Source organism: Ursus arctos, unplaced genomic scaffold (genome assembly GCF_023065955.2).
Source record: "Ursus arctos isolate Adak ecotype North America unplaced genomic scaffold, UrsArc2.0 scaffold_6, whole genome shotgun sequence".
Lineage (NCBI taxonomy): Eukaryota > Metazoa > Chordata > Mammalia > Carnivora > Ursidae > Ursus > Ursus arctos.
This window is the reverse complement of record NW_026623078.1, coordinates 35,451,075-35,464,356: the sequence shown is the minus strand read 5'-3', so window position 1 is coordinate 35,464,356 and position 13,282 is coordinate 35,451,075. Positions and strand designations below refer to the sequence as shown.

Here is a 13,282-nt window from a genome sequence, read left to right as displayed (position 1 = left end):
TGGACTTTAAATTAAAATTTGGAGAAAAAAAATAAAGTTCTCAAATAATTTCAACACATCAATTTATACATAAATCTGAATTTAATTTTAAATATAAATTCAATAAATGGAATTTTAATGAAAAAATAGAATATATTCTTTATGTGATGTTTATTCTAGTGCAGAGACAAAACAAATGAGCAAAGTGAATGGTTAAAAAGGACTAAAGACCATGGAATGTTATGAATCAAACTAATGTCTACTGGTAGGGATTGGTTAAATCCAATGCAAGACCGTGCCTATAAAAAAGGATGTTGTATATTTGCATATATTACATGAGAAAATGTCCATCATAAATGTTACATAACTCGATGTATAGTATGAACCCATTTATGTTAAAGAGCACAGAAAGTACATATTAAATTCTTAGAAGTATTTTGTTCTATTCTAAGGGTGGGATTATAAGGAAAATTTAACTTTCCTACTTTTATACTATATTAGTTTGCTAGCACTGCCATAACAGAATACCATGGATTGGGCGCCTTAAACAGCAGAAATTTATTTCTCACAATTCTGAAAGCTTGAAGTCCAAGATCAAGGTGTCAGCAGGTTTGGTTTCTTTTGAGTCCTCTCTTCTTGCTCTGCAGGGGACCACCTTCTCCCCGTCTTCACACAAGAATCCTTCTGTCTATGGGTTATCTCCTAATCTCTTCTTATAAAAACACCAGTGAGATTGGATTAAAGCCTATCCTAAAGGCCTTATTTTAACTTAATCATCTCTTTAAAGACCTTATCTCCAAATACATCACCCTGAGGTACTAGAGTTAGGACTTCGACATATGAATTTGAGGAGTGGGGAGAGGGGGCACAGTTCAGCCCATAACATATACTTTAGTATTTCTTTATTTTTTCTCCTATAAATATTTATTAATTTTATAACCAGCAAACAACCATAAATATTCAGCTTTGAACAGCACTATTCAAGTAAATAAATATTGTGTATTTCTGTCTTCCAGGAGGAAATGGTACCTAGATGATGGTTCTTATCTGTGCTAGTATTTTCATATGGCTGGGCTTGTGATTTCATTATTCATTTAATTTTATAATCATTACTATTTTACGTTTTCTTTAAATATGGGTCCTTCAAGTTGCAATTTTTTCTAAATATAAAATTCCAGTATAACTATGGAAAGTAAACATAGATAAAATGGTATTAGCTAAATGACCTTTGATAAAGAATATGACTTCTTATCCTTGAGTTCATAAAGTCATCATGAAGATCATAAACTCACATCTACACTGGGATTATTTTGAACCATTCTGTTTCGATGCCATTGATGAATATGAAAAAGGAAAATAAAATATTTAAGTTTGATTATTAGATCTATAAATTACATTCTTTCCTAAGTTTTATTAGTGATGCATTTTGTCATATAATATGTATATGTTATGTTGCATTTGCTGTATTATGTTGTATAAATAAGAAAACTATTTCAGGGATGCCTGTTGGCTCAGTTGATTAAGCATCTACCTTTGGCTCGGGTCATGATGCCAGGGTCCTGGGGTCGAGTCCCACATTGGGCTCCTTGCTCAGCAGGGGGCCTACTTCTCCTTCTGACTTCTGCTCCCCCTGCTTGTGCACTCTCTCCCTCTCTCTCTGACAAATAAATAAATAAAATCTTTTTTTAAAAAAAAGAATGGAATATGTTTTTTTAAAAAAACTATTTCAGAGAGTGGAAAAAGAAAATCATAATTTCTTTCAAGATCCTAGGAAAGTTCATAGTAATAGATTTGAATATTAAATTTTTCTATATATAATCTCAATATCCTATCTAATAAGCTAAGGATTTATGTATGTATTTATACAAATGATGAGAAAAGATCAAGCTATAGATTTCATTTCCAATGAGCTTGTGATCAAGTTGAGGAGGAACAGATAACAAAAATGAAAGGGTGACTAGTACAAGGTAGTAAGTAAGTAATGTTAAATTATGATTGGTGTTGTACTTCTAAGAAAATATAACATCATTATGAATTTGGAAAATTGGAGGAGGTACTGGAAAGAGTTGTAACCAGATCCAGGCCTTTAAGGATTGGCAATAAATAGAAGAAAGAAGGAGGTAGGACCTCCCAGACAAGATGATAATATGGAGATGAGGGTAGGGATAACGGTAATGAGAATGATGCACTTTGAGAATAATTAGTACATTGTGGAGTGAGAGAATGAGAATATGATACGAAAAACAAAACTGAATTAACAGGTTCATGCTAAGTTATAGAGAACTGTGAAAGCAAGGGAGAGAAGTTTGGAACTGACCCCATTAGACAACTGGAGCCAGTTTTTATTTGCAAGGAGGAGAAAGAAAATGTTAAACAGAAATTAGAGAGACCCACCTGGCAGCAGTATGTAAGGTCATCTGGAGGAAGGAAGATTTTCAGAGAAGACAACCAGATTGCATTTGCTTTAGGTGAGTAGAGAAGGATAGTTGTAAGAGATACTTCAAAGGAAAAAATGCCTGTGATGTAATACAAAAGAAAATGCTTACTTGACCCAGCATGTTTCCTGACCTCTGTAGCATCCCTCTTCCACAGAGATGGAGCCATATAAATCCCTTCCTGATTCCATTTTCCAGAACCTATTCTAATATCAGAAATTAAATACTTCTTAGCCTCTAGGCTAACACTCAGTGGTTTAGCATCAGATCTATCTCTCATGGGGTCCAAGTTTGATTACTATGCTTCTTACTTCTTAAAATTGAGCTTTTGACTTGATCCCTTATTAATTTCCCTTTTTAGAATCTTTTAATTACCTTAGTTCCTGTTAGGATCGGGGGTCCTGCCTTATTCTTGTCGGTTCCCCTTCCAAGAACGAATGTGTTTTCCTTGAAATTAAAATACAAAAACAAACAAACAAATCTGGAAAAAAAAAAAAACCAACATAAGCCAGGATGATAAATGTGATCATCTGAATAGCAAGATTACTCTTTCTTTTTCATTTTGCTTTCTCAGTTACGTAAGCTTGATGAAGCATGCAGTTTATTTTTTAATGCAAAAACAAAAGAAAATAAACATAAGTATTAAAGGGAAAAATAATTGGTTGATATGAGTTATTGCTTACAATACCAAAGTTGATGGCATTGTCATGATAAGGAACACATCTTGTCAAAGGAAATAAAAAAAGAAACTCATTTCCTGCTTATGGGTGAGAAGGGTGAGGACATTGCTTCATTCTTACAAATTCAGAGAAATCATCTGCCTTCTCAGTTCTCATTCTAACATGGAAATAGTGTTTTCTGTATAAGCTTAGCCACAAGGAGCCGTGGGATAATGCTGTGTGCCCTGAGGGGACAGGCTGGTTTCAGTCAGTAACTTGCTGGCATATAATATTCTTTTTAGGCAGTACAAAACTGCTTTGACCTGATCTGACGACTATTTCCTGATGGTTACATCTAGGCCAGACACAGAATAGAAATTTGACCTGAGAAGTCTTCCTTTAAGAACTGACCTAAAATATTTTTCTCTTCTGGTTTTGGAGGATGTTTGTCTCTAATGATGAGAACTCTGATGACATATAAGGGTCTTCACAGTTGAACTCTGACCACCCACCTGAGGGGAGTCAACTTAATGAGAGTAAACAGGTGCCACATTAGCCCCATCCCACCTGAGCCCCACATCCTCCCAGGGAGTATGACACCACCAGTAGGCAGTGATGCGGATGACTCTTGGGTACAGGAGGGTGATCCCTTATCCCCCAGAAGAGCTCCAGTCAAAAAGGGCTCCTCATCATCTAAGGCAGCAAGTCTCAACCCTAGCCACACTGCAGAATCACTTAAGGAGTTTGTAAAAATATATCACTGTCTAAGCTCCATCCATTTTAATTAAATCAGAATCTCTGGGAATATGGTCCAAGCATCAGTGTTTTTGTTGTTGTTGTGAAACACCCATGGTTGTCACCAGTGTAGGCAATCAAGATCTTTCAAGGAACAGAGCAGAATCAGTGCAGTAACTCCTGAGCTGATACTGCATCTAGAAAACCCCAGTGTTTGGGAGAATGCTGGCAGAGTTACAACGCCCTGGAAGCTCACCTTGGTATCCCATCAGACTTGCTTGCCCTGGCACCATAACTCTTGCTGCCTCTGATATCCATGAATGACACTAGCCCATGTGACCCTGAGCCCATAGCTCTACAACTACAATTTATGTTTATCTGCTTGCCCGTCTGTGGCCGGATGCAAGTGCACACACGCACACCCTCCCACCTGGGTTCTACAACAAAGCCTTAAATGCTACTGGATTGGGTTTTTTTCTCAAATGCCGACTTTTCCTTTCTACAACCTTATCTTCTGGATCTGATATCTTCTGTATGTAATTATATTTTGTCATGTCTGTTCACCCTAAACCATTGCTCCGTGGAGATCTTTGTTCTACTTTACTGGCTCCAAAATGAATCTAACCTATCTGGGCAGTTAGCCATGGTCATCACTTGCTCACCTTTAAAATCACTAATACTAGTGTCACTATGACACAATATTGAAAGAGTATAAAATTTTAAAGATCTTTGTAGAATTCATTTAAATTCTCAACTCCTTTAAAGCAAATTTTTAATTACCCACTGAAATTTTTTGCCTTATTTCTGAAAAATGTCAACAATTCTCTATAAAATTTCAGAAAGTGAATATAGGGATTTCTGTATTTAAAAAATAATCTCTGTGGACTTCAATTTCCTATCTTTAAATGAGGGGATTACGGAGTGCCTGGGTGGCTCAGTCGTGTAAGTGTCTGCCTTTGGCTCAGGTTGTGATCTCAGAGTCCTGGGATCAGCCCCTCATGGGGCTCTCTACTCATCAGGGAGTCTGGTTCTCCCTCTCACTTTCCCTCTGTGCTCTCTCTCTCTCTCTCAAATAAGTAAAATCTTTAAATAAATAAAAATAAATAAATAAAATGAGGGGATTAGGGGTACCTGGGTGGCTCTGTTGGTTAAGCATCTCACTCTCGATTTCAGCTCAGATCATGATCTCAGGGTCCTGGGTTAGAGCCCCGAGTAAGGCTCCATGCTCAGCATGGAGTCTGTTTGTCCCTCTCTCTCCCCCTCTACCCCTCCTCCTCTGCCCCTCCCCACCCTGCCCCAATGCATGCATGAGCTCGCTCTCTCTAAAATACATAAATACATAAAATCTGGGGATTAGGGGTACCTGGGTGGCTCTGTTGGTTAAGCATCTCACTCTCGATTTCAGCTCAGATCATGATCTCAGGGTCCTGGGTTAGAGCCCCGAGTAAGGCTCCATGCTCAGCATGGAGTCTGTTTGTCCCTCTCTCTCCCCCTCTACCCCTCCTCCTCTGCCCCTCCCCACCCTGCCCCAATGCATGCATGAGCTCGCTCTCTCTAAAATACATAAATACATAAAATCTGGGGAAAAAAATAACAAAAAATAAAATGAGGGGATTAGATAAGATAATCAAGTGCCATCTAGTTCTCTGACTTTATGATTCATTTATACAACTTATTTGTCCCCTAACCCATGGGAACCAATCCTGAACAATACATACTAGGTATTATTTTTAACAAAACATATTCACCCATGAAATATGATATATTTTTTAATAAAGTGGGGGGGAAGCATTTCTTTCTAATAAAATCAAAAAAGCTTGTTTCAAATCCTAGTTCTACTAAGTCATGTGACTTTGGGCAAGGTGCCAAGGTGGCTTAGTTTCCACATTTGTTATTGTTAAAACCATTACCATTTACCTCAAAAAATGTTCTAAATATTGAAGTGCTTATGAATGAAATAGGGGTATTTTTTTATATTAAGTGGTTGTAAGGAAAAAATGAGATAAAATGAGCAAAACCTCTGAAAGGTTTTTTTAAAACTTTGAAATTTTTACCAATGCAAGATCTTTGTAGCAAATCTTTATTTACATACATGTGAGCTAATTTCACATTCCATGCCTTTGTGAAATTGGAAACTGGCTAAATAAAGTGATTTTTTTTTCAATGCAATCAGTTCTAAAAAACACACTTCAACTAGATTCTAACAGTATTCCACCTCTGAAAAGTAATTAGTAGTGTCTGAAATATGCTCACTCAAATTATGTAATTTTCATAAACAAATTTTGAAGGAAAGGCAGGTATTTGCAATCCCATTTTTCAGATGTGAAAACTGAGACCAAATATGATTTTTCACTATGCCAGAATAGTTTTCTAATTGTTCTGTGTTCAACGTGCTTACTAAGATCTCAAAAGAGGTATGTGGTTTGTTTTTTGTTTTGGTTTTTTTTGTGTGTGGGGTTTTTTTTTTTTTTTTTTTTTTTTTTGGTTCTAATCTAGAAGCTTAGAATCACACATCTGATTTTAAAGTGGATTATATTACTACATATTTTGTCCACACCCATGGCTTTTGTAAACTGCATTATGACTGTGTTTAAGAAACGTGCCATAAAACCCCATAGGCTTTTCTTGCTGGAAGTAGGCCTCAATGCACACCAAACTGGAAAATCATGTTATAACCATCCATACCAACTTGTCTGAAATCTAATGTGAGAAAAGGCTAATTGTAAATATCTCCAAAGGAATTTGGTCCTGAAAGAATGTGAAAAAATGGGCATGAACAGCAGGCCACGCCTCTTTAGGAAGGCATTCAGTGGCTAGTGTCTATGTGGAGAGACCAGGAAGAGTCATAAGGCCCCAGGGAGTTTCCAGGGGTGATGACAGACCATCTCCTCCTCTTCCCACAAAATAGAAGTGGGGATTTCTTCCATTGCTGAACAGTCCTTAGGACTTCCCCAGGCTCCTTAAGAAAAGGTACCAAAATGGAGATCCCCACTGTTGGGGACTCCTACAGGTTCCTTTAAGCTGGGGTTCTTAACCCACGCTGCATTTGAGAAACACTGGGGGAGTTTATAAAATACATCCCTGGACTCCATCCCAGATCCGTGAAATCACCTGGCTGGAGATGACTGGTGGGGTCCCGGCTTAGGTTGTTTTAGAACCTTCTGGGTGAGGTTAATATATAGTAGAAGTTGAGAACCACTGCTTTAGGCTCTCTGCCTGTTCACCACAAGGGCCCCTGCACTCCACTTTCATGATCACTCAGGAAAACTGGAGCATATGAAGATTTGAGGTTTGGCACTCTTTTTCTTTCCTACCCTTCAATAGCCCTTCTCCATCCCTCTTTGCATACCCAGTGCTCTGACGTTCTGTTTGTTTCTGCCTCTCTCCTGTACCTCCCCTCCTACAGACACGAGCTCGTGGGAAATGATCAGGAGCCCATTTAGGTTAAAATACGTAAAACCGACCACCTTAAAAGACCAGTCAGTAGCCTGGACGTAGTATTCGTGTATACCATAAAGTACAGTTCAGGGAATGGGGCTTCATAGACCATGGACAACGGGCTTTGGTGGGGCACCTCCAAACCACACCCTCCAGCACACCCGGGCTTAGGAAAAACAGCATCTGTTTGGCCAGAAGAAGCCCGCTTCCTTGCCCTACTGGTCAGGACTCTGAGGACTTCTCTTGACACAACTGCGTCTTAGTTGGCTGCCCTCCGGAGCAAACTCTACAGAACCTACAAGAAGCAGAGAAACAGAAAAAAGTACATGGTGACAGCCAAAGACATTCTGTATGACTTGAAAAGTGATCTGAAAGCAGGAAAATCTGTTATGCCAAGGACCAGCTCTTCTTTCCCCGAAAAAGGAGTATCAGGCCCTGAGCAAACATAGGGAGATGGAATATAATACAGGAGTAAGAAATCAAATAAATATTTAGCTGTATCCTATTTAACTGCATGATAAACAGTCAAAACCAAACTGTGTGTATCTTGTGTGGTTTGAATTGAAGCCGATAGATCAGCGAGAGTGTGAAGGATGAGTCATTTCAGGATGTTTCACTGGAGATAGAGCACGGCTGCCCAAACAGTGCAGGTTTAAAACGAGCCAGACAGCAAAAGCCCCTTGCTCATCACAACCTCTTTACACCAAAATCAGTTTTACTGTGTTTACATCCTCTGGGGAAGTCACCACAGAACAAATACTGAGACTTTTGTGCATACAGCGTAGCAGGTATCAGAAGAAACCGAAAAGTCTGTCCCCTTAGAGTGGCCGGTTTAAAGTATTGATTTACTAAATGCAACCAATGTTTGAGCCCAGATTGCTTATTAAATAGCAAGTCCAGGATTTGAAACGTGACAAGCTAACTTAATTACAGATGACATATGAATAATGTGGGAGACTTAGCTATGTTGCGAACTCACCCAAAAGCTCTGAACCAATTTCCGTTAGTTGTGTTATCAGAGAAGGTGAGGGGAAAACAGATACAGCAGGTTAAGTCTATATTCTGTCCTAAGACCTAGCAGGTGACTGATGAATGGCTGCCACGGTCAAGGATGAGAAGAGAACAAAAGAACATTTGATACAAGTACATTAAATTCACAAAAACTCTTCAGGACCTGACTTTATGAAACAGAAGCAGCACCAGCCAAGACATTTTTAGATGGCCCTTTTGTGGTAAAAATAATTTGAGGTTATTCTATTCTTAGAAGTTTGGAAGGAATCTGTTGACATATGGCTCTCACAGATTACAAACACCCCCAAATTTTTGTTAGGAAAACATACTGCCAACTGTGAAACGTGTGGCTCATTACTATTTGGGAAATGCTTCTGTAATAATTTAATAATAATCATAGCAATACTTTTAACTTCTGTTTTAGAAATACTATCGACCATATCCTGTTGGCTAAGTTCACATTAGAGGTTTCAGCTTTACTTTGATGATGATGATAATAATGGCATCTAACATTCATTAAACCCTATCCATGTGCCCAGAATTGGATCAGGAACTTTATGTGTATGATGTCATATAATCATCATTGTTTCCATCTTTGCCTCTGAGGAAGGAGGCTCTGAGAAGTGAAGTGACTTGCCCCGTCATGGCCACTCTGCATGGGCTGCAGATTTCAGTTCCAGGTTCATCTATTTTGCATATCCTTGCTTTTAACCACTACGCTAGATTGTCTCCTCATAGAAATTCATCAGCAAACTAAGAAAATACAGTCTAGCTAAGCTATAAGAATTTGGAAAGTATAGACATGTCCAGTTGGGTAACATTGAAATATTTCTCTAGCACTTTATACCACTTAGTAGCATTTTTTTTAATTTTGTGGGAGACAGAATATACGTTATGTTATGGGAGAAAATCTTCGCAACTTTGAGACAAGCAAAGGCTTCTTGAGATACAAGCTCAAATAATAAAGAAAAAAGTTGATAAGTTGAACTTCATCAACATTTTTTACATGCCTTCTCGTCAAGAGACACCAGTCTGAAAATGAAAGCAATCTGTGCACTAGGAGAAATTATATGTAGTGCAAACACCTGACAAAGGACGTGTACCCAGAATGTATAGAGAATTCTTACAACTCAGTAAGAAAACAATAACTCAATTAAAACCATGGGCAAGTGATTTGAACTGCTACTTTACCAGAGAAGATCTATGGATGGCTGATAAGCAAATGAAAAGACACTTAACACTATTAGTCATAGAGAAATGCAAATTTAAACCACAAGGAGATACCACTACCCACCTACTAGTATAGCTAAAATTAAAAAGACTGAAAATATCAAGTGTTACCAAGGATGTAAGAGCAACTACAATGCTCATACGTTGCTGGTGAGAATGTAAAATGGTACAATAACTTTGGAAAACAGTTTGGTAGTTTCTTATAAAGTGAAATATGCACTTACCATATGACCCAGCAGTTTCAGGGATTTACCCAAGAGAAATGAGAACATAGCCATGCAAAGTTTTACACAGAAACACTTTAGAATGTTTATTCAGCTTTACTCATAAGAGTCCCAGCTTGGAAACAAATCAAATGGCCATAAACTGATGAATTAATAAACAAGTTGCGGTACCTCCTTAAAATAGAATACTCAGAAATAAAAATGAGGGTGGGGGAATGGGATAGACCGGTGATGGGTAGTAAGGAGGGCACGTATTGCATGGTGCACTGGGTGTTATACACAACTAATGAATCATCGAGCCTTACATCGGAAACCGGGGATGTACTGTATGGTGACTAACATAATATAATAAAAATCATTTAGAAATAAAAATGAACTACTGATACATGTGGTAATACAGATAAATCTCAAAAACACGATGCTGAATGAGACATACCAGACATAAAGAGTATCTACTGTACCAATTCCATCTCTATGAAATTCCAGATGATCTGCTTCATCTATTTTTCTTCTCTACTGGATCTTTCCCATTAGAATAAAACATGTTGTTCTTTCTCCCACACCCAGCCCATCACTAAAGAAGGCATCAGTTGTTGCCTAGAGCCAGGGTTGGGGAGATAAACTTATTGCAAAGAAAGGAGCAAAAGGAAGCTTTTTGGCGTGATAGAAATATTCTATATCCTCATTGTGGTCATAGTTACATGTGTAAATGTGTCAAACTCATCAGAAGGCACACTTAAAATGAGTGTTTGGAACTGTATATGAACTGCATCTGTGTGTGTGCACGTATGAAGTTAAATGTTAGCAAATGGTAAAACAAAGCAAGGAAGAATGGGAGCGTGGTGTCGATGTCATTTTTAAGTAGGCAGAAGCAGGGAGACCAATTAGGGGATGATTGCAACAATCTAGGAGAGAGATGATGATGATTTAGTTAGACCATAATGGCAGCAGTAGAGATAGTGAAAAGTAATCAGATTTGGATAGATCTTGAAGACAGAGCCAACAGGATTCACTCATGAATTGTATTTGGGGTGTGAGTAAAAGAGAGGAGTCAGGCACGAGTCCGAGATACTAAGCCTGAGCAACTGGGAGGATGGCATTGAGACGGGACAAACCTTCATGGAGAGGTTTTCAGGGAAAGACCCGGAATTCAATTAGGATATATTAAGTTTGAGATATATGTTAGGCATCCAAGTAGAGATATTGAGTAGGCAGATATGAATCTAGAGTTCAGAGGAGAATTCTAGACTGAACATATACATTTAGAAGTCATTGCCATATTCATGGTTTTTAAAGCACCGGACGGATGAGTTCACCAAGAGAGTAGAAAGAGAAAAGAAAGAGTTCCAAGGACTGAGCCTGTAGCTCTTCAATGTCAAGAACCCAAGGAGAGGAAGAGATATCAGCATAGAGACAGAAGGGTAGACCAGTGAGCAAGGAGGAAAACCAGGAGTGTGCATTTTTTCCTAGAAGCCTGTGCGGAGGGCGTGGGGTGTGTTTTATTTATTTTTTAAGATGTTTTTATTTATTCATTTGAGAGAGGAAGAGAGAGAACACGAGCAGGGAGAGGGGAAGTGTCAGAGGGAGAGGGAGAAGCAGACTCCCCGATGAGCAGGGTCCCCGACATGGGGCTCAATCCCAGGACCCCAGGATCATGACGGGAGCCAAAGGCAGACCCTTAACTGATGGAGCCACCCAGGCACCCCAGGGAACAGTGTTTTTGAAAAGGGAGTGAATTCACCTGACAGATCAAGTATATTGAGGACTGAGCTGATGATTGGATTTGGCAATGTGATGGTCAATAGTAACTTTGACAAGAGTAGTTTGGGGGACTAAGGGGGCAAAGCTTCATTGGAGAGAGTTAAACCAAGTGTGTGAGGAAAGTGATTGGAGAGAGCAGTGTAGAAAAATTTTCAAGGACTCTCGTTATGACGAGGGAAGTGTAATGGCACAGGAAGCAAAGGGAAAAGGAGGGATAGAGAGAGGATTTGGGAGACATAAATAACAGGGTTGATGCTGATGAGAATGACCAGAAGAGAGGAAGAGCTGGCCATGCGGGGAAGGGGAGGGATGACTACCAGTACAATGTCTTTGAGTTGGCAGGAGGGGGTGGGAGTGAGCAGCAGATAGGCCATAATTTGAGAAACATAAAACAGGAAAGGACCCTCAATCAGACTTCCAATGACACATATGTCATGATTCTCTGGGTGCTCCCGACGTAGCTCTGGCTCGATATCTTCCAGATGTGGACCAGAAAGCAAAACCTCCCCTTGCTCAACTGAATGTCTGGCCTCTCACCCCACTATGACCCTGGCTGTCCGTGCCACGGATCCTATTGCCAAGTTTCTGAATGTTGCAAACACCCTTCTCCGATTTATGGGATGTGACTTTCCTTAAAAGTAGCAAATACATTTCTTTTTCTCCTGATTCTGACATTTTCACGTTTGATGGATGTTGAATTATTCTCCCAAATAGTTTCTGGCAGGATGAAACCAAGTGAGCTTATTTTAGCTCGCCGTTGTTTTTCCTGTGGCATTTTCTCTTATGCCAGCCCAGCTAAGGAATGAGGCATGGTGGTGAGTGGAGGCTAGCAGGCTGTGTTCCTAATCCAGGAGGCAGGTCAGGGAGCAGTCCTGTGGAGTCCACAGAAACCACAAAGTTAAAAAAAATACTTTGTAAACAAAGCCACTAAAAAAACAACAAGGGTTACATAAAGGCTCTGACCGGCCAGTTGTATCATCTGAGATGGAGCACGAGAATTTTAAGCAAAGAAGCCCAAGGTATATATTGTAGGATGGAGCCTTAATACCCTTGCCTCATCAGTCCAACCGCTGTAGTAGTTACGCCTTGACTGCCAGGAGCATAAATATTTTGAGAGTCTTTGCCATTTTTATTATTCTAGAGTGAGTTTCTAGTTTCCATGTGATAGAATTGAAGTACACGCTGCTATAATTACCTTCCTATCTCTGGTTACGCTGCAGAAAAAAATAGGGTTATGTGAATTCATTCAGAAGCTGTAACAGCAGCCTTCTGTGTGTTAGGCATTGTGCTGGCCAGCGGGGGCTTTACAATGATGAAGGCACGCTTCCTGCTTTTCGGGATCGCACTGTGCCTAGGTGGGGAGACAAACAAGAAGGCAAGTGCGGAAAGTGATCGATAGGCTATTAGACCTATCCTTTGCCCACCTGGGGGGTCTGTGCAGGCTGAGAGGCCACTACAAGTTTCATAGATAATGGGAACACCAGAAACCAAGCAGACGACAAGGAGATGAATGGGGAACCAATGATGTTCAACATTTCTGAACCAGATGAAGGAAGGAAGGAAGGAAGGAAGGAAGGAAGGAAGGAAGGAAGGAAGGAAGGAAGGAAGGAAGGAAGGAAAGAAAGAAAGAAGGAAAGAAGGAAGTAGTAAATTGGGATGGGTTGAGACTCAGAGCTGGAGAGGTCGGCAGAGGTAAATAGGGGCCAGCCTTGAATGCCACATGAAGGCATCAAGTAAGAAGTGAACATGTCCTAGAGGCTTCAACAGGGGAGGGATGTGCTCAAATCTCTCTTTCTTTCTGAATTAAGTA

General features: G+C 39.6%; 1 long non-coding RNA gene across 1 annotated transcript in view; it reads left to right on the top strand.

Moving 5' to 3' along the window:
- The window catches only part of LOC113253016 (uncharacterized), a 106,469-nt gene extending 93,390 nt beyond the window's left edge, over window positions 1–13,079 (top strand). The window contains exon 5 of the long non-coding RNA XR_008957733.1: window positions 7,215–13,079. This is a non-coding gene — a long non-coding RNA (uncharacterized LOC113253016). The remainder of the gene's footprint in view (window positions 1–7,214) is intronic.
- Window positions 13,080–13,282: the final 203 nt, after the last annotated feature.